The 21,574-nt window shown below is 38.8% G+C and overlaps 23 non-coding genes and 1 pseudogene across 23 annotated transcripts; all 24 read right to left on the bottom strand.

The window, feature by feature from the left end:
- Nucleotides 1-2,180: 2,180 nt before the first annotated feature.
- LOC141307304 (5S ribosomal RNA) lies at nucleotides 2,181-2,299 on the bottom strand. Its single transcript, XR_012346258.1, has one exon. It is a non-coding gene; the product is annotated as a 5S ribosomal RNA (ribosomal RNA).
- A 1,376-nt stretch (nucleotides 2,300-3,675) lies between these two features.
- On the bottom strand, nucleotides 3,676-3,794 carry LOC141307303 (5S ribosomal RNA). Its single transcript, XR_012346257.1, has one exon. It is a non-coding gene; the product is annotated as a 5S ribosomal RNA (ribosomal RNA).
- An 84-nt stretch (nucleotides 3,795-3,878) lies between these two features.
- On the bottom strand, nucleotides 3,879-3,997 carry LOC141307447 (5S ribosomal RNA). The gene has a single exon (XR_012346401.1). It is a non-coding gene; the product is annotated as a 5S ribosomal RNA (ribosomal RNA).
- Nucleotides 3,998-4,081: 84 nt separating this feature from the next.
- On the bottom strand, nucleotides 4,082-4,200 carry LOC141306819 (5S ribosomal RNA). Its single transcript, XR_012345776.1, has one exon. It is a non-coding gene; the product is annotated as a 5S ribosomal RNA (ribosomal RNA).
- Nucleotides 4,201-4,930: 730 nt separating this feature from the next.
- On the bottom strand, nucleotides 4,931-5,049 carry LOC141307302 (5S ribosomal RNA). The gene has a single exon (XR_012346256.1). It is a non-coding gene; the product is annotated as a 5S ribosomal RNA (ribosomal RNA).
- Nucleotides 5,050-5,133: 84 nt separating this feature from the next.
- LOC141306893 (5S ribosomal RNA) lies at nucleotides 5,134-5,252 on the bottom strand. The gene has a single exon (XR_012345850.1). It is a non-coding gene; the product is annotated as a 5S ribosomal RNA (ribosomal RNA).
- Nucleotides 5,253-5,336: 84 nt separating this feature from the next.
- On the bottom strand, nucleotides 5,337-5,455 carry LOC141306818 (5S ribosomal RNA). The gene has a single exon (XR_012345775.1). It is a non-coding gene; the product is annotated as a 5S ribosomal RNA (ribosomal RNA).
- Nucleotides 5,456-6,185: 730 nt separating this feature from the next.
- Nucleotides 6,186-6,304, bottom strand: LOC141307709 (5S ribosomal RNA). Its single transcript, XR_012346659.1, has one exon. It is a non-coding gene; the product is annotated as a 5S ribosomal RNA (ribosomal RNA).
- Nucleotides 6,305-6,388: 84 nt separating this feature from the next.
- Nucleotides 6,389-6,507, bottom strand: LOC141307301 (5S ribosomal RNA). Its single transcript, XR_012346254.1, has one exon. It is a non-coding gene; the product is annotated as a 5S ribosomal RNA (ribosomal RNA).
- A 730-nt stretch (nucleotides 6,508-7,237) lies between these two features.
- LOC141307708 (5S ribosomal RNA) lies at nucleotides 7,238-7,356 on the bottom strand. Its single transcript, XR_012346658.1, has one exon. It is a non-coding gene; the product is annotated as a 5S ribosomal RNA (ribosomal RNA).
- Nucleotides 7,357-7,440: 84 nt separating this feature from the next.
- On the bottom strand, nucleotides 7,441-7,559 carry LOC141307300 (5S ribosomal RNA). The gene has a single exon (XR_012346253.1). It is a non-coding gene; the product is annotated as a 5S ribosomal RNA (ribosomal RNA).
- A 6,648-nt stretch (nucleotides 7,560-14,207) lies between these two features.
- On the bottom strand, nucleotides 14,208-14,326 carry LOC141306892 (5S ribosomal RNA). The gene has a single exon (XR_012345849.1). It is a non-coding gene; the product is annotated as a 5S ribosomal RNA (ribosomal RNA).
- An 84-nt stretch (nucleotides 14,327-14,410) lies between these two features.
- On the bottom strand, nucleotides 14,411-14,529 carry LOC141306816 (5S ribosomal RNA). The gene has a single exon (XR_012345773.1). It is a non-coding gene; the product is annotated as a 5S ribosomal RNA (ribosomal RNA).
- A 1,370-nt stretch (nucleotides 14,530-15,899) lies between these two features.
- On the bottom strand, nucleotides 15,900-16,018 carry LOC141306674 (5S ribosomal RNA). Its single transcript, XR_012345632.1, has one exon. It is a non-coding gene; the product is annotated as a 5S ribosomal RNA (ribosomal RNA).
- Nucleotides 16,019-16,102: 84 nt separating this feature from the next.
- Nucleotides 16,103-16,221, bottom strand: LOC141306890 (5S ribosomal RNA). Its single transcript, XR_012345846.1, has one exon. It is a non-coding gene; the product is annotated as a 5S ribosomal RNA (ribosomal RNA).
- A 730-nt stretch (nucleotides 16,222-16,951) lies between these two features.
- On the bottom strand, nucleotides 16,952-17,070 carry LOC141306692 (5S ribosomal RNA). Its single transcript, XR_012345649.1, has one exon. It is a non-coding gene; the product is annotated as a 5S ribosomal RNA (ribosomal RNA).
- An 84-nt stretch (nucleotides 17,071-17,154) lies between these two features.
- On the bottom strand, nucleotides 17,155-17,273 carry LOC141307239 (5S ribosomal RNA). The gene has a single exon (XR_012346194.1). It is a non-coding gene; the product is annotated as a 5S ribosomal RNA (ribosomal RNA).
- A 726-nt stretch (nucleotides 17,274-17,999) lies between these two features.
- LOC141306802 (5S ribosomal RNA) lies at nucleotides 18,000-18,118 on the bottom strand. The gene has a single exon (XR_012345758.1). It is a non-coding gene; the product is annotated as a 5S ribosomal RNA (ribosomal RNA).
- Nucleotides 18,119-18,838: 720 nt separating this feature from the next.
- LOC141307299 (5S ribosomal RNA) lies at nucleotides 18,839-18,957 on the bottom strand. Its single transcript, XR_012346252.1, has one exon. It is a non-coding gene; the product is annotated as a 5S ribosomal RNA (ribosomal RNA).
- A 730-nt stretch (nucleotides 18,958-19,687) lies between these two features.
- On the bottom strand, nucleotides 19,688-19,806 carry LOC141307532 (5S ribosomal RNA). The gene has a single exon (XR_012346484.1). It is a non-coding gene; the product is annotated as a 5S ribosomal RNA (ribosomal RNA).
- An 84-nt stretch (nucleotides 19,807-19,890) lies between these two features.
- Nucleotides 19,891-20,009, bottom strand: LOC141307756 (5S ribosomal RNA; annotated as a pseudogene).
- Nucleotides 20,010-20,093: 84 nt separating this feature from the next.
- LOC141307192 (5S ribosomal RNA) lies at nucleotides 20,094-20,212 on the bottom strand. Its single transcript, XR_012346147.1, has one exon. It is a non-coding gene; the product is annotated as a 5S ribosomal RNA (ribosomal RNA).
- A 731-nt stretch (nucleotides 20,213-20,943) lies between these two features.
- Nucleotides 20,944-21,062, bottom strand: LOC141307298 (5S ribosomal RNA). Its single transcript, XR_012346251.1, has one exon. It is a non-coding gene; the product is annotated as a 5S ribosomal RNA (ribosomal RNA).
- Nucleotides 21,063-21,146: 84 nt separating this feature from the next.
- Nucleotides 21,147-21,265, bottom strand: LOC141306889 (5S ribosomal RNA). Its single transcript, XR_012345845.1, has one exon. It is a non-coding gene; the product is annotated as a 5S ribosomal RNA (ribosomal RNA).
- Nucleotides 21,266-21,574: the final 309 nt, after the last annotated feature.

The following is a 21,574-nucleotide window of genomic DNA, read 5'->3' as shown; positions in this document are numbered from 1 at the left end:
TCAATACCCCAAATCTGTTTTCATCAAATTCTTTTCTTTTCTTCTGTCTTTTCTTTTTAGCCATTTTTATATTAGGGGTTACCTTAATGGGTCTTCTTCTCTGCATTCTTTCCTTTCCCATGTCTTTAGATTCGTCGTTTCCTTCGTCTCCTTTTCCCAAATCCTCTTCTATTTCCAAAATCGTTTGTGCTTGTTCCATTTTGTCCTGTTCCTCCGTCGTTGTTTGCATTATCTCTAGTGTTGTTTGTTCATCACTTCCCATTTGCCCATCTTTGTCCTTTTCTTTTTGTTGCTCCTCTTCATTATCCCCATTGTCCATCAAGTTATCACGTTCTTCCTTGTCCATCCTTTCAGGTTGATTTATTTCTTTTTCATTTGAGTCCTGAGTTTTCTTGCATACATGTCCTTCATCACTCAAAGTTTCAGTCTCTTTTAATTGATTATCCTCTCCTTCTCCTCCTTCATCCTCCATCCAACACTCACACTTCACCAAAGCACGTTTACAGTCTGGGCACTTTACAGCATTGCAGTTACGAGCATAATGCCCTTGCTCTTCACACTCATAACACTTCAAATTAGGACAGTCTTTGAAAATATGACCAGGATCCATGCATAGCCTACAGATTTTCATCTGCCTATCATGCATGATCCTGAAGTATTGTGCCCCTTCAGCTGTCTCGAACTTAGCACTATAGGGCAGAGATACCACTTCTTTTGGAAAGCGGACTCTTAGATATCTTGTTCCATCCGTTATGTCTGTGCCGGGATAGTACCGTCGTTTAATGTCTGATGTTGGGGTTACACCCCATTTTTCCAACTTTGATAAAATGTCTTTATTGTCCATATATGCTGGTAAATGCATAAACGAAACAATGCATTCTCTATTCTGCAATTTCCTGATTTCACAGATCTTCTCTTTTATCATTAACCCATCCATTAATTCATCACACATTGCTTCATCATCCAAAGTCAGTTCATATTCTCTATCTGGCCTTGGTCTTACCGCCAACAGCTTTCCAAATCCAATCTTTTCTGTCACAGCCTGTATAATGTCCTCCGCCATTGCATCTCTTAGGTCCATCAAATTAACAATTACTGTAGCTTCCTTCAGAAATGACTTTGCTTCTTTTGCTTTGCCACCAAACTTATTGATATTCCGTCGAAATCCATTATCTTTTGCCAACTCTTGTCCATGTGCTTCTCTTGCTATGTCCTTTTCTGCTGCCATTAATCCATCCATTTTTGAAATCTCAAAAAAAAAATGACTCCCCCTAGCAGCATTTAACTGCTGGGGAATCCAACTGAAAAAAATATAAAGACAAAAAAAATAAACTAACAAACTAAACAAACTAAACAAACTAAACAAAATGGTGGGCCTCTCCCACCAACTGCTACTGCAACACTTCCTGTGATGTCACTGGACTGTACCAAGCACTCAGAGTGGTATGGCCGTAAGCGAGGACTGCTCCAAAAAGTGGGTTATTTATAGATCAGCCTCCGTAAAAGCCATCATATTATATAAATAGTGAAGAAAAGGCAAAAGTTTACAGCACCTGGTATTCCCAGGCGGTCTCCCATCCAGAGTTACACCATTAAAATGGGGTCAGAATTAACTGTGAGAGATGACTAGTGGTTAAAAGAATGAGACATAAAAGAAGATTGGTTTAAATAGATTTGGTTTTTATACAAGGTTCACATAAAAGACTTTAAAACAACACGATAAAACTAGGTAAATGCTGTTAAAAGAATACAGTTCATTTGTCCATACCCTAAAAACAGTCCAAGAATCCCAGTGTGTTGATAAGTCCAATGTGAGTGTCCACCATTGTATATACAATCCACAGAAAGTGTAATCCAAAGTTTGCAGGTGGTGAATGGAAAGGTGAGCTCTAAAATTAGCAACTCCTTAATCCAACAGTTTGGTGACTTTTTTTGTCATGCTGCTCTCTTATACAGTTGTACTTCCTGCTTCCTGTCATGTGTCTAGTCACATGGCAGGCCAACCATCCATTTATTAAAGACACACACACACTTAAAATGTTAAGAGTAATAAAATGGCCTAAAAAACATGTAAAACACTTAACACTCTATAATACATTTAAATGATTGTAATAAATAGAGCGGTAAAACACGTCTTTCTAAAAGCCAGCATATTATATAAATAGTGAAGAAAAGGCAAAAGCTTACAGCACCTGGTATTCCCAGGCGGTCTCCCATCCAAGTACTAACCAGGCCCGACGCTGCTTTGCTTCCGAGATCAGACGAGATCGGGCGGTCTCAGCGCAGTATGGCCGTAAGCGAGGGCTGCTCCAAAAAGTGGGCTATTTAAAGATCAGCCTCCGTAAAAGCCAGCATATTATATAAATAGTGAAGAAAAGGCAAAAGCTTACAGCACCTGGTATTCCCAGGCGGTCTCCCATCCAGAGTTACAAGATTAAAATGGGGTCAGATTTAACTGTGAGAGATGACTAGTGGTTAAAAGAATGAGACATAAAAGAAGATTGGTTTAAATAGATTTGGTTTTTATACAAGGTTCACATAAAAGACTTTAAAACAACACGATAAAACTAGGTAAATGCTGTTAAAAGAATACAGTTCATTTGTCCATACCCTAAAAACAGTCCAAGAAACCCAGTGTGTTGATAAGTCCAATGTGAGTGTCCACCATTGTATATACAATCCACAGAAAGTGTAATCCAAAGTTTGCAGGTGGTGAATGGAAAGGTGAGCTCTAAAATTAGCAAACTCCTTAATCCAACAGTTTGGTGACTGTCCTTTGTTTGTCATGCTGCTCTCTTATACAGTTGTACTTCCTGCTTCCTGTCATGTGTCTAGTCACATGGCAGGCCAACCATCCATTTATTTAAGACACACACACACTTAAAATGATAAGAGCAATAAAATGGTCTAAAAAAACATGTAAAACACTTAACACTCTATAATACATTTAAATGATTGTAATAAATAGAGCGGTAAAACACGTCTTTCTAAAAGCCAGCATATTATATAAATAGTGAAGAAAAGGCAAAAGCTTACAGCACCTGGTATTCCCAGGCGGTCTCCCATCCAGAGTTACAAGATTAAAATGGGGTCAGATTTAACTGTGAGAGATGACTAGTGGTTAAAAGAATGAGACATAAAAGAAGATTGGTTTAAATAGATTTGGTTTATATACAAGGTTCACATAAAAGACTTTAAAACAACACGATAAAACTAGGTAAATGCTGTTAAAAGAATACAGTTCATTTGTCCATACCCTAAAAACAGTCCAAGAATCCTAGTGTGTTGATAAGTCCAATGTGAGTGTCCACCATTGTATATACAATCCACAGAAAGTGTAATCCAAAGTTTGCAGGTGGTGAATGGAAAGGTGAGCTCTAAAATTAGCAAACTCCTTAATCCAACAGTTTGGTGACTGTCCTTTGTTTGTCATGCTGCTCTCTTATACAGTTGTACTTCCTGCTTCCTGTCATGTGTCTAGTCACATGGCAGGCCAACCATCCATTTATTTAAGACACACACACACTTAAAATGTTAAGAGCAATAAAATGGCCTAAAAAAACATGTAAAACACTTAACACTCTATAATACATTTAAATGATTGTAATAAATAGAGCGGTAAAACACGTCTTTCTAAAAGCCAGCATATTATATAAATAGTGAAGAAAAGGCAAAAGCTTACAGCACCTGGTATTCCCAGGCGGTCTCCCATCCAAGTACTAACCAGGCCCGACGCTGCTTTGCTTCCGAGATCAGACGAGATCGGGCGGTCTCAGCGCAGTATGGCCGTAAGCGAGGGCTGCTCCAAAAAGTGGGCTATTTAAAGATCAGCCTCCGTAAAAGCCAGCATATTATATAAACAGTGAAGAAAAGGCAAAAGCTTACAGCACCTGGTATTCCCAGGCGGTCTCCCATCTAAGTACTAACCAGGCCCGACGCTGCTTTGCTTCCGAGATCAGACGAGATCGGGCGCTCTCAGCGCAGTGTGGCCGTAAGCGAGTACTGCTCCAAAAAGTGGGCTATTTATAGATCAGCCTCCGTAAAAGCCATCATATTATATAAATAGTGAAGAAAAGGCAAAAGCTTACAGCACCTGGTATTCCCAGGGGGTCTCCCATCCAAGTACTAACCAGGCCCGACGCTGCTTTGCTTCCGAGATCAGACGAGATCGGGCGCACTCAGCGCAGTATGGCCGTAAGCGAGGACTGCTCCAAAAAGTGGGTTATTTATAGATCAGCCTCCGTAAAAGCCATCATATTATATAAATAGTGAAGAAAAGGCAAAAGTTTACAGCACCTGGTATTCCCAGGCGGTCTCCCATCCAGAGTTACACCATTAAAATGGGGTCAGAATTAACTGTGAGAGATGACTAGTGGTTAAAAGAATGAGACATAAAAGAAGATTGGTTTAAATAGATTTGGTTTATATACAAGGTTCACATAAAAGACTTTAAAACAACACGATAAAACTAGGTAAATGCTGTTAAAAGAATACAGTTCATTTGTCCATACCCTAAAAACAGTCCAAGAATCCTAGTGTGTTGATAAGTCCAATGTGAGTGTCCACCATTGTATATACAATCCACAGAAAGTGTAATCCAAAGTTTGCAGGTGGTGAATGGAAAGGTGAGCTCTAAAATTAGCAAACTCCTTAATCCAACAGTTTGGTGACTGTCCTTTGTTTGTCATGCTGCTCTCTTATACAGTTGTACTTCCTGCTTCCTGTCATGTGTCTAGTCACATGGCAGGCCAACCATCCATTTATTTAAGACACACACACACTTAAAATGTTAAGAGCAATAAAATGGCCTAAAAAAACATGTAAAACACTTAACACTCTATAATACATTTAAATGATTGTAATAAATAGAGCGGTAAAACACGTCTTTCTAAAAGCCAGCATATTATATAAATAGTGAAGAAAAGGCAAAAGCTTACAGCACCTGGTATTCCCAGGCGGTCTCCCATCCAAGTACTAACCAGGCCCGACGCTGCTTTGCTTCCGAGATCAGACGAGATCGGGCGGTCTCAGCGCAGTATGGCCGTAAGCGAGGGCTGCTCCAAAAAGTGGGCTATTTAAAGATCAGCCTCCGTAAAAGCCAGCATATTATATAAACAGTGAAGAAAAGGCAAAAGCTTACAGCACCTGGTATTCCCAGGCGGTCTCCCATCTAAGTACTAACCAGGCCCGACGCTGCTTTGCTTCCGAGATCAGACGAGATCGGGCGCTCTCAGCGCAGTATGGCCGTAAGCGAGTACTGCTCCAAAAAGTGGGCTATTTATAGATCAGCCTCCGTAAAAGCCATCATATTATATAAATAGTGAAGAAAAGGCAAAAGCTTACAGCACCTGGTATTCCCAGGGGGTCTCCCATCCAAGTACTAACCAGGCCCGACGCTGCTTTGCTTCCGAGATCAGACGAGATCGGGCGCACTCAGCGCAGTATGGCCGTAAGCGAGGACTGCTCCAAAAAGTGGGTTATTTATAGATCAGCCTCCGTAAAAGCCATCATATTATATAAATAGTGAAGAAAAGGCAAAAGTTTACAGCACCTGGTATTCCCAGGCGGTCTCCCATCCAGAGTTACACCATTAAAATGGGGTCAGAATTAACTGTGAGAGATGACTAGTGGTTAAAAGAATGAGACATAAAAGAAGATTGGTTTAAATAGATTTGGTTTATATACAAGGTTCACATAAAAGACTTTAAAACAACACGATAAAACTAGGTAAATGCTGTTAAAAGAATACAGTTCATTTGTCCATACCCTAAAAACAGTCCAAGAATCCTAGTGTGTTGATAAGTCCAATGTGAGTGTCCACCATTGTATATACAATCCACAGAAAGTGTAATCCAAAGTTTGCAGGTGGTGAATGGAAAGGTGAGCTCTAAAATTAGCAAACTCCTTAATCCAACAGTTTGGTGACTGTCCTTTGTTTGTCATGCTGCTCTCTTATACAGTTGTACTTCCTGCTTCCTGTCATGTGTCTAGTCACATGGCAGGCCAACCATCCATTTATTTAAGACACACATACACTTAAAATGTTAAGAGCAATAAAATGGCCTAAAAAAACATGTAAAACACTTAACACTCTATAATACATTTAAATGATTGTAATAAATAGAGCGGTAAAACACGTCTTTCTAAAAGCCAGCATATTATATAAATAGTGAAGAAAAGGCAAAAGCTTACAGCACCTGGTATTCCCAGGCGGTCTCCCATCCAAGTACTAACCAGGCCCGACGCTGCTTTGTTTCCGAGATCAGACGAGATTGGGCGGTCTCAGCGCGGTATGGCCGTAAGCGAGGGCTGCTCCAAAAAGTGGCCTATTTAAAGATCAGCCTCCATAAAAGCCAGCATATTATATAAATAGTGAAGAAAAGGCAAAAGCTTACAGCACCTGGTATTCCCAGGCGGTCTCCCATCCAAGTACTAACCAGGCCCGACGCTGCTTTGCTTCCGAGATCAGACGAGATCGGGCGGTCTCAGCGCAGTATGGCCGTAAGCGAGGGCTGCTCCAAAAAGTGAGCTATTTAAAGATCAGCCTCCGTAAAAGCCAGCATATTATATAAATAGTGAAGAAAAGGCAAAAGCTTACAGCACCTGGTATTCCCAGGCGGTCTCCCGTCCAGAGTTACACCATTAAAATGGGGTCAGAATTAACTGTGAGAGATGACTAGTGGTTAAAAGAATGAGACATAAAAGAAGATTGGTTTAAATAGATTTGGTTTATATACAAGGTTCACATAAAAGACTTTAAAACAACACGATAAAACTAGGTAAATGCTGTTAAAAGAATACAGTTCATTTGTCCATACCCTAAAAACAGTCCAAGAATCCTAGTGTGTTGATAAGTCCAATGTGAGTGTCCACCATTGTATATACAATCCACAGAAAGTGTAATCCAAAGTTTGCAGGTGGTGAATGGAAAGGTGAGCTCTAAAATTAGCAAACTCCTTAATCCAACAGTTTGGTGACTGTCCTTTGTTTGTCATGCTGCTCTCTTATACAGTTGTACTTCCTGCTTCCTGTCATGTGTCTAGTCACATGGCAGGCCAACCATCCATTTATTTAAGACACACATACACTTAAAATGTTAAGAGCAATAAAATGGCCTAAAAAAACATGTAAAACACTTAACACTCTATAATACATTTAAATGATTGTAATAAATAGAGCGGTAAAACACGTCTTTCTAAAAGCCAGCATATTATATAAATAGTGAAGAAAAGGCAAAAGCTTACAGCACCTGGTATTCCCAGGCGGTCTCCCATCCAAGTACTAACCAGGCCCGACGCTGCTTTGTTTCCGAGATCAGACGAGATTGGGCGGTCTCAGCGCGGTATGGCCGTAAGCGAGGGCTGCTCCAAAAAGTGGCCTATTTAAAGATCAGCCTCCATAAAAGCCAGCATATTATATAAATAGTGAAGAAAAGGCAAAAGCTTACAGCACCTGGTATTCCCAGGCGGTCTCCCATCCAAGTACTAACCAGGCCCGACGCTGCTTTGCTTCCGAGATCAGACGAGATCGGGCGGTCTCAGCGCAGTATGGCCGTAAGCGAGGGCTGCTCCAAAAAGTGAGCTATTTAAAGATCAGCCTCCGTAAAAGCCAGCATATTATATAAATAGTGAAGAAAAGGCAAAAGCTTACAGCACCTGGTATTCCCAGGCGGTCTCCCATCTAAGTACTAACCAGGCCCGACGCTGCTTTGCTTCCGAGATCAGACGAGATCGGGCGCTCTTTTTTTTTTTTTTTTTTTTTTTTATTAAAGAAATTTCATAATACAAATTTTCCAATGTGTGCTTCACATTAGAAGTCTCACGACATAAAATAAATAAACATGAAAAAATACATCACATTATCATCAACAAAGCAAAAGGAACACATTAAACATAAGATGAATTTTCAACCAATAGAAATATCAACAATACAATATAGTTGTCCACACAAAGACGAAAGAAAAGAAAAAAAAATTAAAAATAAGATAAAATATAATCTACTCATCTCGTATTTTTTGTTTAAAATCATGCCTTTTATACTTAAGATTTAGAAAGCTCTTTCTCTTCCTGGCAATTTGCACATGAAATTCTCTAAAACATTACAAACTGTTGGTGTAAAAACATCATAAAAAGCTTTCAGCATATTTTCACTTTTAAAATACACATATAATTGTTCTACATATACTTCTATTTTCCTTTTAAAAACAGTCCAAACCTCTAACACCATTTTTTCTTTTTTGGCCACAATTCTTCTTTCCCAAATTGCGCTTTTCATTAACATTATACACAGATTTATAAACTTTTTGTGTTGACCCTTCTTTTCCCAACCAAACATCACTACTCTTTTCCATTCCATTACACTTTCATCCCAACCTTCGCTCACATCTTTAATTAAACATTTACATTTCCTTAGAAAATCCTCCAATTCCTTACAATATAAAAACAAATGTAAAATCCCCTCTTCTTTTTCATGACACACTTTACACATTGGATTTTGTTCCATTCCCACCTTGTTTAAAACAGACTCAGTAAAAACCGCTTTATGCCTTATAAAATATTCCAAACATCCTAACTTTGTTTCAACACACCTCCCCCTCATGTTTCTCCATATACATTCTTCTTTTAGATCCTTGAATTTTTCCACCCAGTACTTATTTACAATCGGCTCTTTAAAAACACCATCTCTAAAAACACAATAAAACATTTTTACAGTACATTCTTTAAAATCATACATTTTTCCCCCCAGTTTCACAAAAATATTTCCCTCTGTTTGCTCTCCTTCCATACTCTCTATTCTTTTAATCCACTCTTTGGGTATTGCATTTTTAATAATTTCATATTTATTTGTTATTTCTTGTTTACTATATTCTTCTTTTGCTTCCTCCATCGCATCCACAATATATTGTATCGGTAAAAAACCCTCTTTAAATTCATACAAAACATCTCTCACTCTTGTTATCCCCACATCCATCCATTTTTTAAAAAATATTGCTTTCTCTTGTTTTAAAATGTTGTTATTTAAGAACAGAGGTTGATTTAAAATGTTTTCTCTTCCATGCGGATTGTACTCGATTTTCGTTAAAAAATTCCCCCAGGCACTAAAAATTTCTCTATAAAATTCGGGTAATCCTTCCGTCATCCAAATTTTTGTTTTCATCCATAATATTCCGTCCCCCATGTTAAAATCCCCACATTTGTTTAAAAAGTATTTCATTGTTTTTTTCCACTCAGTTTTGTTATCTTGTTGCAGGTATTTCTTAACAATTTTTACTCTCAACGCATTTTTTCGCTGTTCCACATCCATTAAACCTAAGCCCCCCTTCTCTATCGCCCCTAAAATCGTATTATGTGCAATCCTTGCTGGTTTCCCCTCCCATAAAAAGTCAAGAAAACATTTCTTCAACCTCCGTTCTGTCCATAAAGGTATTTCAGAAACATATAAAACATACCAAAGTTTAGAAACCATTAAAACATTCAATATTAAAACCTTCCCCTTCAAGTTTAAAGTTCTCAATTTCCAAAAATTTAATCTTCTCTCTATATCTGTTACTAGTTGCTCCCACATTTCATCTCTTACTTTCCTCTCATTCTTTCCCATTACAACTCCTAAAATCCTCATTTCTTCCACTTCCTTAAAATTAAAACAATCCATTAAAACCATAGCTTTACCAAATCTCATATATACCGTTTTCTCCTCATTTACTTTACTTCCAGACCCACTACAATATTCTTTTACCAACTTCATAACTTCTTTAACACTCTCTTTTCCCTTTACAATTATTGTTGTGTCATCAGCATATTGAAAAACTTTCCCCTCAGCCTTATTTCCCTCAATTTCTATCCCTATTATTCTTTCATTCTGTTTTATAGCCAGTCCCAAGGGTTCAGAAACAAGTGAGTACAATAATGCTGAGAGTGGACAACCCTGTCTTATTGACCTTGTTATTTTAAAACACTCTGTTAAAAACCCATTACATTTTATCTTTGTTAGTGCACCCTTATATAAAATCTCAATCCATTTAATAAAATTTTCCCCGAACCCAAAACTCCTTAAAACCTCAAATAAATACCCGTGCTCAACCCTATCAAAAGCTTTTTCAAAATCCAAACTAATTATATATCCTTCTTCATTTTTTTCTTTCATGTACCATATCGTGTCCCTTATACTCATTGTTATGTCGGCTATATCTCTTCCTTTGACTCCATATGCTTGGTTTGTTTTAATTATACTTGGCATTACTTCCTTTAATCTGTTTGCTAAAACCTTCGCTAAAATCTTAAGATCTGTATTCAACATCGTGATTGGTCTGTAGTTTTTTAGATCTACTTTTTCTCCTTTCCTTTTATATATCAATTTCATTAACCCCATCCTTGTTCTTTCATTAATCTCTTCCTTTTCAAAAATTTCTTTAAAAACCTCATTTAAAATCTTTGTTAAAACTTCTTTAAAACAAACATAAAATTCAGTTCCCAAACCATCTATTCCTGGACTTTTCTTTTTATTCAGTTGATTTATTGCTCTTTCAATCTCGTCTTCCCTGATTTCTTGGTCACATTCTTTTTTATGTTCCTCACTTACTTTTGCTTTTATCTGATTCAACAGTTCCTTTTTTTCCTCCTCTTCCACCCCCCTTGCACTAAACAGATCCTCATAAAAATTCTTTATTTCTTTTAAAATCTTTTCATTCCCTTCTACAATTTCCCCATTTCCCCTCTTATTTCTTTTATCGTTTCAGCTTTCCCTCTCTTTTTTTCCAGATCAAAAAAGAACTTTGTACATTTTTCTCCCTCCACCACATATTTTGCTTTGCTTCTTAACCTCGCCCCCTCATATTCCTTTTCTTCTATTTCTTTCAGTTTCCCCTCCATTTCCTTTATCTTTTGTATGTCTTGAAATTCTTTATTCAGTTCCATTTCCAAACTTTCCTTTATTCCTCTTTCTTTGGATCTTTTGCATTTCTGAATAACACTACAATACCTGATTGAGAATTTTTTGATTAAAAACTTTACACTCTCCCACCATATTCTCTTATCCTCTTCATACATTCCATTTTCCTTTTCTTTTTCTATAATTTCTTTCACTTTTAAAACATAATCTTCATTCTTTAAAATCTGTGTATTTAAAATCCATACTCCCGGACCTCTTTGCATTTGACTCCAGTCCAACTTAAAAGATAAAATCTTATGATCGCTAAAACTTGTTTCTTTGTACTTAATATTTTCTATAAAATTCTCCACATTTCTTGTACATAAAACATAGTCAATTCTAGTTTGGCATACAAACTGCCCTACTATTTGTCTTCTCGAAAATTCTTTTTTCTTTTCATTTCTTTCTCTCCACACATCTATCATATTATTTTCATCCATTAATGCTTTTAATTCTTTTCTTCCTGTATCTGTTTTAAAAACCATTCCTTCAGCCATATCCTGTTTACTAAAGACTGTGTTAAAATCCCCCATCATAATTATTTCTTTATACTTCTTTACAATGTTTCTTAAAACATTAAAAAACTCTTTCTTTTCCTTATCTTCCACTGGTGCATGTACATTTACTAAAATCAAATCTCTTCCTTCATATTTTGTCTCAACTACCAAACATTTCCCCATCTTGTCCTTATACACACTTTTACTCACTTTAAAAACATCGTCCTTCATTAAAAAAGCCACACCTCTCCCAGCCCGCCCATCTCCATTATTATATAAAATACCTCCATCCCATCTCTTTTTATAATCATTCATCACATTTTCTCTCCAGTTTGTTTCTTGTAATGCAACAATGTCTTCCCTTTTACATTTTTCTTTTACTTTTTCAAACTTCCTCATGTCCATCAGACCCCTTGCATTAAAAGCAACACAACTTAAAACCATTAAAAGTAAATAAAAAAAATACATAAAAATCATTATTCATCATTTTCTCCCTCCAGGACCCTTAGCACATCAAATCTGTTAGTCTCTGTCATAATCTTTTTTCTTGCACTTTCCAAATTTGGTTTTACCTTCAGTGCTCTCCTTCTTATTTGTCCTTTCCCTCCTCTGTCTTTGTCCATTTTGTCCATCTTTATTCCCTCTTCATTGTCCGTTTCTTTAACTTGATCCAACCTTCCTTGTCCATCTCTCTCCACATCACCCAGAAAAGTATTAAAACTGTCCGACATCTCCATCTCTGTCCATTGAGTGTCCTGCTCCACTGTTTGTTCGTTATTATTAATGTTGTCTTCTCTTCTTTCTCCTTCCTCTCTGCAGCTCGGTCCTCCTTCCGTTTCTTTTTGTTGTAGTCCTTCCTCCTCGTTGTTTCCTTCATGCACCTGTCTGCCCACCTGTTCTTCCCTTCCTCCTTCCTCTCCCTCCATCCAACATTCACATTTATTTAAAACTTCCTGACACCCCGGGCACCTGACAGCATTGCAATCTTGTGCAAAATGTCCCCTCTCCTCACATTTGTAGCACACAAAATTTGGGCATTCTATTAGCAGGTGATCCGGGCTCATGCACAGCCTACAGGTCTTCACCTGATGGCTGTGCATCACCCGGAAGTACTGCGGCCCTTCGGCTGTTTCTAGCCGTGTGCTATATGGCAACGATGCCACTTGCTTGGGGAACCTCACCTTAAGGAACCTTGTTCCATCTTCAATGTCGGTGCCCGGGTAGCGTCTTCTTTTAATTTTGGTAATGGGATCAACTCCCCATCCCTCCAATTTTCCTAAAATTTCTTTGTCATCCAGGTAGACAGGCAGGTGCATGAAGGAAACAACATAATCCCTGTTTTGTAGATTTTTTACTTCACAGTCCACTCTTTTTATTCTTAGTCCATCAATTAGTTTTTCACACGTTTCTTCTTTTTCCATTGTCAGTTCGTATTCTTTCCCTTGTCTTGGTCTTAGTGCTAAAATTTTGCCATGTCCACATTGTTCCGTTACAGCTTTAATAATGTCCTCCGCTCTCACCCCAATCACATTCTCCACATTCACAATCACTGTAGCTTCCTTTAAATATTGTCGCTCAACAAACTTTTCTCTTACTTCCTGTTTTTTTCCATTTGTAGCTCGTGGTCGTTTATCCAGTCCAATGTCGTTTGCCGTGCGTGTTCCTCCTGCCAGTCCAGTCTCGTTTGCCGTGCATGTTCCTCCAGCCAGTCCAGTGTCCATTGCCGTGCGTGTTCCTCCTGCCAGTCCAGTGTCGTTTGCCATCCGTCTCTCTCCAGCCAGTTCTGTTTCGTAATCCATTAATCCGTCCGTTTTTTTTAAAGAAAAATAAATTAAGAAAAAAAAAGGTTTAACCACCCTCCAGCCAGCAAAAATGCTGCTGTTAGGTGGTTTTATAACTGAAAAAAACACAAAAAAACTAACTTAAAGTAAAACCACTCACAAAACAAACAAAAAAAATCTAACACAAAATGGAGGAGAGCCTTCCTCTCCCAACTGCTGCCAACCACTTCCTGTTGCACTCTAGCGCTCTCAGGTGGCGGTATGGCCGTAAGCGAGTACTGCTCCAAAAAGTGGGCTATTTATAGATCAGCCTCCGTAAAAGCCATCATATTATATAAATAGTGAAGAAAAGGCAAAAGCTTACAGCACCTGGTATTCCCAGGCGGTCTCCCATCCAGAGTTACAAGATTAAAATGGGGTCAGATTTAACTGTGAGAGATGACTAGTGGTTAAAAGAATGAGACATAAAAGAAGATTGGTTTAAATAGATTTGGTTTATATACAAGGTTCACATAAAAGACTTTAAAACAACACGATAAAACTAGGTAAATGCTGTTAAAAGAATACAGTTCATTTGTCCATACCCTAAAAACAGTCCAAGAATCCCAGTGTGTTGATAAGTCCAATGTGAGTGTCCACCATTGTATATACAATCCACAGAAAGTGTAATCCAAAGTTTGCAGGTGGTGAATGGAAAGGTGAGCTCTAAAATTAGCAAACTCCTTAATCCAACAGTTTGGTGACTGTCCTTTGTTTGTCATGCTGCTCTCTTATACAGTTGTACTTCCTGCTTCCTGTCATGTGTCTAGTCACATGGCAGGCCAACCATCCATTTATTTAAGACACACACACACTTAAAATGTTAAGAGCAATAAAATGGCCTAAAAAAACATGTAAAACACTTAACACTCTATAATACATTTAAATGATTGTAATAAATAGAGCGGTAAAACACGTCTTTCTAAAAGCCAGCATATTATATAAATAGTGAAGAAAAGGCAAAAGCTTACAGCACCTGGTATTCCCAGGCGGTCTCCCATCTAAGTACTAACCAGGCCCGACGCTGCTTTGCTTCCGAGATCAGACGAGATCGGGCGCTCTCAGCGCAGTATGGCCGTAAGCGAGTACTGCTCCAAAAAGTGGGCTATTTATAGATCAGCCTCCGTAAAAGCCATCATATTATATAAATAGTGAAGAAAAGGCAAAAGCTTACAGCACCTGGTATTCCCAGGGGGTCTCCCATCCAAGTACTAACCAGGCCCGACGCTGCTTTGCTTCCGAGATCAGACGAGATCGGGCGCACTCAGCGCAGTATGGCCGTAAGCGAGGACTGCTCCAAAAAGTGGGTTATTTATAGATCAGCCTCCGTAAAAGCCATCATATTATATAAATAGTGAAGAAAAGGCAAAAGTTTACAGCACCTGGTATTCCCAGGCGGTCTCCCGTCCAGAGTTACACCATTAAAATGGGGTCAGAATTAACTGTGAGAGATGACTAGTGGTTAAAAGAATGAGACATAAAAGAAGATTGGTTTAAATAGATTTGGTTTTTATACAAGGTTCACATAAAAGACTTTAAAACAACACGATAAAACTAGGTAAATGCTGTTAAAAGAATACAGTTCATTTGTCCATACCCTAAAAACAGTCCAAGAATCCCAGTGTGTTGATAAGTCCAATGTGAGTGTCCACCATTGTATATACAATCCACAGAAAGTGTAATCCAAAGTTTGCAGGTGGTGAATGGAAAGGTGAGCTCTAAAATTAGCAAACTCCTTAATCCAACAGTTTGGTGACTGTCCTTTGTTTGTCATGCTGCTCTCTTATACAGTTGTACTTCCTGCTTCCTGTCATGTGTCTAGTCACATGGCAGGCCAACCATCCATTTATTTAAGACACACACACACTTAAAATGTTAAGAGCAATAAAATGGCCTAAAAAAAACATGTAAAACACTTAACACTCTATAATACATTTAAATGATTGTAATAAATAGAGCGGTAAAACACGTCTTTCTAAAAGCCAGCATATTATATAAATAGTGAAGAAAAGGCAAAAGCTTACAGCACCTGGTATTCCCAGGCGGTCTCCCATCCAGAGTTACAAGATTAAAATGGGGTCAGATTTAACTGTGAGAGATGACTAGTGGTTAAAAGAATGAGACATAAAAGAAGATTGGTTTAAATAGATTTGGTTTATATACAAGGTTCACATAAAAGACTTTAAAACAACACGATAAAACTAGGTAAATGCTGTTAAAAGAATACAGTTCATTTGTCCATACCCTAAAAACAGTCCAAGAATCCCAGTGTGTTGATAAGTCCAATGTGAGTGTCCACCATTGTATATACAATCCACAGAAAGTGTAATCCAAAGTTTGCAGGTGGTGAATGGAAAGGTGAGCTCTAAAATTAGCAACTCCTTAATCCAACAGTTTGGTGACTTTTTTTGTCATGCTGCTCTCTTATACAGTTGTACTTCCTGCTTCCTGTCATGTGTCTAGTCACATGGCAGGCCAACCATCCATTTATTAAAGACACACACACACTTAAAATGTTAAGAGTAATAAAATGGCCTAAAAAACATGTAAAACACTTAACACTCTATAATACATTTAAATGATTGTAATAAATAGAGCGGTAAAACACGTCTTTCTAAAAGCCAGCATATTATATAAATAGTGAAGAAAAGGCAAAAGCTTACAGCACCTGGTATTCCCAGGCGGTCTCCCATCCAAGTACTAACCAGGCCCGACGCTGCTTTGCTTCCGAGATCAGACGAGATCGGGCGGTCTCAGCGCGGTATGGCCGTAAGCGAGGGCTGCTCCAAAAAGTGGCCTATTTAAAGATCAGCCTCCGTAAAAGCCAGCATATTATATAAATAGTGAAGAAAAGGCAAAAGCTTACAGCACCTGGTATTCCCAGGCGGTCTCCCATCTAAGTACTAACCAGGCCCGACGCTGCTTTGCTTCCGAGATCAGACGAGATCGGGCGCTCTCAGCGCAGTATGGCCGTAAGCGAGTACTGCTCCAAAAAGTGGGCTATTTATAGATCAGCCTCCGTAAAAGCCATCATATTATATAAATAGTGAAGAAAAGGCAAAAGCTTACAGCACCTGGTATTCCCAGGCGGTCTCCCATCCAGAGTTACAAGATTGAAATGGGGTCAGATTTAACTGTGAGAGATGACTAGTGGTTAAAAGAATGAGACATAAAAGAAGATTGGTTTAAATAGATTTGGTTTTTATACAAGGTTCACATAAAAGACTTTAAAACAACACGATAAAACTAGGTAAATGCTGTTAAAAGAATACAGTTCATTTGTCCATACCCTAAAAACAGTCCAAGAATCCCAGTGTGTTGATAAGTCCAATGTGAGTGTCCACCATTGTATATACAATCCACAGAAAGTGTAATCCAAAGTTTGCAGGTGGTGAATGGAAAGGTGAGCTCTAAAATTAGCAAACTCCTTAATCCAACAGTTTGGTGACTGTCCTTTGTTTGTCATGCTGCTCTCTTATACAGTTGTACTTCCTGCTTCCTGTCATGTGTCTAGTCACATGGCAGGCCAACCATCCATTTATTTAAGACACACACACACTTAAAATGTTAAGAGCAATAAAATGGGCTAAAAAAACATGTAAATCACTTAACACTCTATAATACATTTAAATGATTGTAATAAATAGAGCGGTAAAACACGTCTTTCTAAAAGCCAGCATATTATATAAATAGTGAAGAAAAGGCAAAAGCTTACAGCACCTGGTATTCCCAGGCGGTCTCCCATCCAAGTACTAACCAGGCCCGACGCTGCTTAGCTTCCGAGATCAGACGAGATCGGGCGGTCTCAGCGCAGTATGGCCGTAAGCGAGGGCTGCTCCAAAAAGTGGGCTATTTAAAGATCAGCCTCCGTAAAAGCCAGCATATTATATAAATAGTGAAGAAAAGGCAAAAGCTTACAGCACCTGGTATTCCCAGGCGGTCTCCCATCTAAGTACTAACCAGGCCCGACGCTGCTTTGCTTCCGAGATCAGACGAGATCGGGCGCTCTCAGCGCAGTATGGCCATAAGCGAGTACTGCTCCAAAAAGTGGGCTATTTATAGATCAGCCTCCATAAAAGCCATCATATTATATAAATAGTGAAGAAAAGGCAAAAGCTTACAGCACCTGGTATTCCCAGGCGGTCTCCCATCCAGAGTTACAAGATTAAAATGGGGTCAGATTTAACTGTGAGAGATGACTAGTGGTTAAAAGAATGAGACATAAAAGAAGATTGGTTTGAATAGATTTGGTTTATATACAAGGTTCACATAAAAGACTTTAAAACAACACGATAAAACTAGGTAAATGCTGTTAAAAGAATACAGTTCATTTGTCCATACCCTAAAAACAGTCCAAGAATCCCAGTGTGTTGATAAGTCCAATGTGAGTGTCCACCATTGTATATACAATCCACAGAAAGTGTAATCCAAAGTTTGCAGGTGGTGAATGGAAAGGTGAGCTCTAAAATTAGCAAACTCCTTAATCCAACAGTTTGGTGACTGTCCTTTGTTTGTCATGCTGCTCTCTTATACAGTTGTACTTCCTGCTTCCTGTCATGTGTCTAGTCACATGGCAGGCCAACCATCCATTTATTTAAGACACACACTTAAAATGTTAAGAGCAATAAAATGGCCTAAAAAAACATGTAAAACACTTAACACTCTATAATACATTTAAATGATTGTAATAAATAGAGCGGTAAAACACGTCTTTCTAAAAGCCAGCATATTATATAAATAGTGAAGAAAAGGCAAAAGCTTACAGCACCTGGTATTCCCAGGCGGTCTCCCATCCAAGTACTAACCAGGCCCGACGCTGCTTTGCTTCCGAGATCAGACGAGATCGGGCGCACTCAGCGCAGTATGGCCGTAAGCGAGGACTGCTCCAAAAAGTGGGTTATTTATAGATCAGCCTCCGTAAAAGCCATCATATTATATAAATAGTGAAGAAAAGGCAAAAGCTTACAGCACCTGGTATTCCCAGGCGGTCTCCCATCCAGAGTTACAACATTAAAATGGGGTCAGATTTAACTGTGAGAGATGACTAGTGGTTAAAAGAATGAGACATAAAAGATTGGTTTAAATAGATTTGGTTTATATACAAGGTTCACATAAAAGACTTTAAAACAACACGATAAAACTAGGTAAATGCTGTTAAAAGAATACAGTTCATTTGTCCATACCCTAAAAACAGTCCAAGAATCCCAGTGTGTTGATAAGTCCAATGTGAGTGTCCACCATTGTATATACAATCCACAGAAAGTGTAATCCAAAGTTTGCAGGTGGTGAATGGAAAGGTGAGCTCTAAAATTAGCAACTCCTTAATCCAACAGTTTGGTGACTTTTTTTGTCATGCTGCTCTCTTATACAGTTGTACTTCCTGCTTCCTGTCATGTGTCTAGTCACATGGCAGGCGAACCATCCATTTATTAAAGACACACACACACTTAAAATGTTAAGAGTAATAAAATGGCCTAAAAAACATGTAAAACACTTAACACTCTATAATACATTTAAATGATTGTAATAAATAGAGCGGTAAAACACGTCTTTCTAAAAGCCAGCATATTATATAAATAGTGAAGAAAAGGCAAAAGCTTACAGCACCTGGTATTCCCAGGCGGTCTCCCATCCAAGTACTAACCAGGCCCGACGCTGCTTTGCTTCCGAGATCAGACGAGATCGGGCGGTCTCAGCGCAGTATGGCCGTAAGCGAGGGCTGCTCCAAAAAGTGGGCTATTTAAAGATCAGCCTCTGTAAAAGCCAGCATATTATATAAATAGTGAAGAAAAGGCAAAAGCTTACAGCACCTGGTATTCCCAGGCGGTCTCCCATCCAGAGTTACAAGATTAAAATGGGGTCAGATTTAACTGTGAGAGATGAGTAGTGGTTAAAAGAATGAGACATAAAAGAAGATTGGTTTAAATAGATTTGGTTTATATACAAGGTTCACATAAAAGACTTTAAAACAACACGATAAAACTAGGTAAATGCTGTTAAAAGAATACAGTTCAATTGTCCATACCCTAAAAACAGTCCAAGAATCCTAGTGTGTTGATAAGTCCAATGTGAGTGTCCACCATTGTATATACAATCCACAGAAAGTGTAATCCAAAGTTTGCAGGTGGTGAATGGAAAGGTGAGCTCTAAAATTAGCAAACTCCTTAATCCAACAGTTTGGTGACTGTCCTTTGTTTGTCATGCTGCTCTCTTATACAGTTGTACTTCCTGCTTCCTGTCATGTGTCTAGTCACATGGCAGGCCAACCATCCATTTATTTAAGACACACACACACTTAAAATGTTAAGAGCAATAAAATGGCCTAAAAAAACATGTAAAACACTTAACAATCTATAATACATTTAAATGATTGTAATAAATAGAGCGGTAAAACACGTCTTTCTAAAAGCCAGCATATTATATAAATAGTGAAGAAAAGGCAAAAGCTTACAGCACCTGGTATTCCCAGGCGGTCTCCCATCCAAGTACTAACCAGGCCCGACGCTGCTTTGCTTCCGAGATCAGACGAGATTGGGCGGTCTCAGCGCGGTATGGCCGTAAGCGAGGGCTGCTCCAAAAAGTGGCCTATTTAAAGATCAGCCTCCGTAAAAGCCAGCATATTATATAAATAGTGAAGAAAAGGCAAAAGCTTACAGCACCTGGTATTCCCAGGCTGTCTCCCATCCAAGTACTAACCAGGCCCGACGCTGCTTTGCTTCCGAGATCAGACGAGATAGGGCGGTCTCAGCGCAGTATGGCCGTAAGTGAGGGCTGCTCCAAAAAGTGGGCTATTTAAAGATCAGCCTCCGTAAAAGCCAGCATATTATATAAATAGTGAAGAAAAGGCAAAAGCTTACAGCACCTGGTATTCCCAGGCGGTCTCCCATCTAAGTACTAACCAGGCCCGACGCTGCTTTGCTTCCGAGATCAGACGAGATCGGGCGCACTCAGCGCAGTATGGCCGTAAGCGAAGACTGCTCCAAAAAGTGGGTTATTTATAGATCAGCCTCCGTAAAAGCCATCATATTATATAAATAGTGAAGAAAAGGCAAAAGCTTACAGCACCTGGTATTCCCAGGCGGTCTCCCATCCAGAGTTACAACATTAAAATGGGGTCAGAATTAACTGTGAGAGATGACTAGTGGTTAAAAGAATGAGACATAAAAGAAGATTGGTTTAAATAGATTTGGTTTTTATACAAGGTTCACATAAAAGACTTTAAAACAACACGATAAAACTAGGTAAATGCTGTTAAAAGAATACAGTTCATTTGTCCATACCCTAAAAACAGTCCAAGAATCCCAGTGTGTTGATAAGTCCAATGTGAGTGTCCACCATTGTATATACAATCCACAGAAAGTGTAATCCAAAGTTTGCAGGTGGTGAATGGAAAGGTGAGCTCTAAAATTAGCAAACTCCTTAATCCAACAGTTTGGTGACTGTCCTTTGTTTGTCATGCTGCTCTCTTATACAGTTGTACTTCCTGCTTCCTGTCATGTGTCTAGTCACATGGCAGGCCAACCATCCATTTATTTAAGACACACACACACTTAAAATGTTAAGAGCAATAAAATGGCCTAAAAAAAACATGTAAAACACTTAACACTCTATAATACATTTAAATGATTGTAATAAATAGAGCGGTAAAACACGTCTTTCTAAAAGCCAGCATATTATATAAATAGTGAAGAAAAGGCAAAAGCTTACAGCACCTGGTATTCCCAGGCGGTCTCCCATCCAAGTACTAACCAGGCCCGACGCTGCTTTGCTTCCGAGATCAGACGAGATCGGGCGGTCTCAGCGCAGTATGGCCGTAAGCGAGGGCTGCTCCAAAAAGTGGGCTATTTAAAGATCAGCCTCCGTAAAAGCCAGCATATTATATAAATAGTGAAGAAAAGGCAAAAGCTTACAGCACCTGGTATTCCCAGGCGGTCTCCCATCTAAGTACTAACCAGGCCCGACGCTGCTTTGCTTCCGAGATCAGACGAGATCGGGCGCTCTCAGCGCAGTATGGCCGTAAGCGAGTACTGCTCCAAAAAGTGGGCTATTTATAGATCAGCCTCCGTAAAAGCCATCATATTATATAAATAGTGAAGAAAAGGCAAAAGCTTACAGCACCTGGTATTCCCAGGCGGTCTCCCATCCAGAGTTACAAGATTAAAATGGGGTCAGATTTAACTGTGAGAGATGACTAGTGGTTAAAAGAATGAGACATAAAAGAAGATTGGTTTAAATAGATTTGGTTTATATACAAGGTTCACATAAAAAGACTTTAAAACAACACGATAAAACTAGGTAAATGCTGTTAAAAGAATACAGTTCATTTGTCCA

The sequence above is a fragment of the Garra rufa genome, unplaced genomic scaffold, assembly GCF_049309525.1.
Source record: "Garra rufa unplaced genomic scaffold, GarRuf1.0 hap1_unplaced_002, whole genome shotgun sequence".
Classification (NCBI taxonomy): domain Eukaryota; kingdom Metazoa; phylum Chordata; class Actinopteri; order Cypriniformes; family Cyprinidae; genus Garra; species Garra rufa.
Note: the sequence above shows the minus strand (reverse complement) of the source record. Positions and strands in the feature narration are given on the sequence as shown.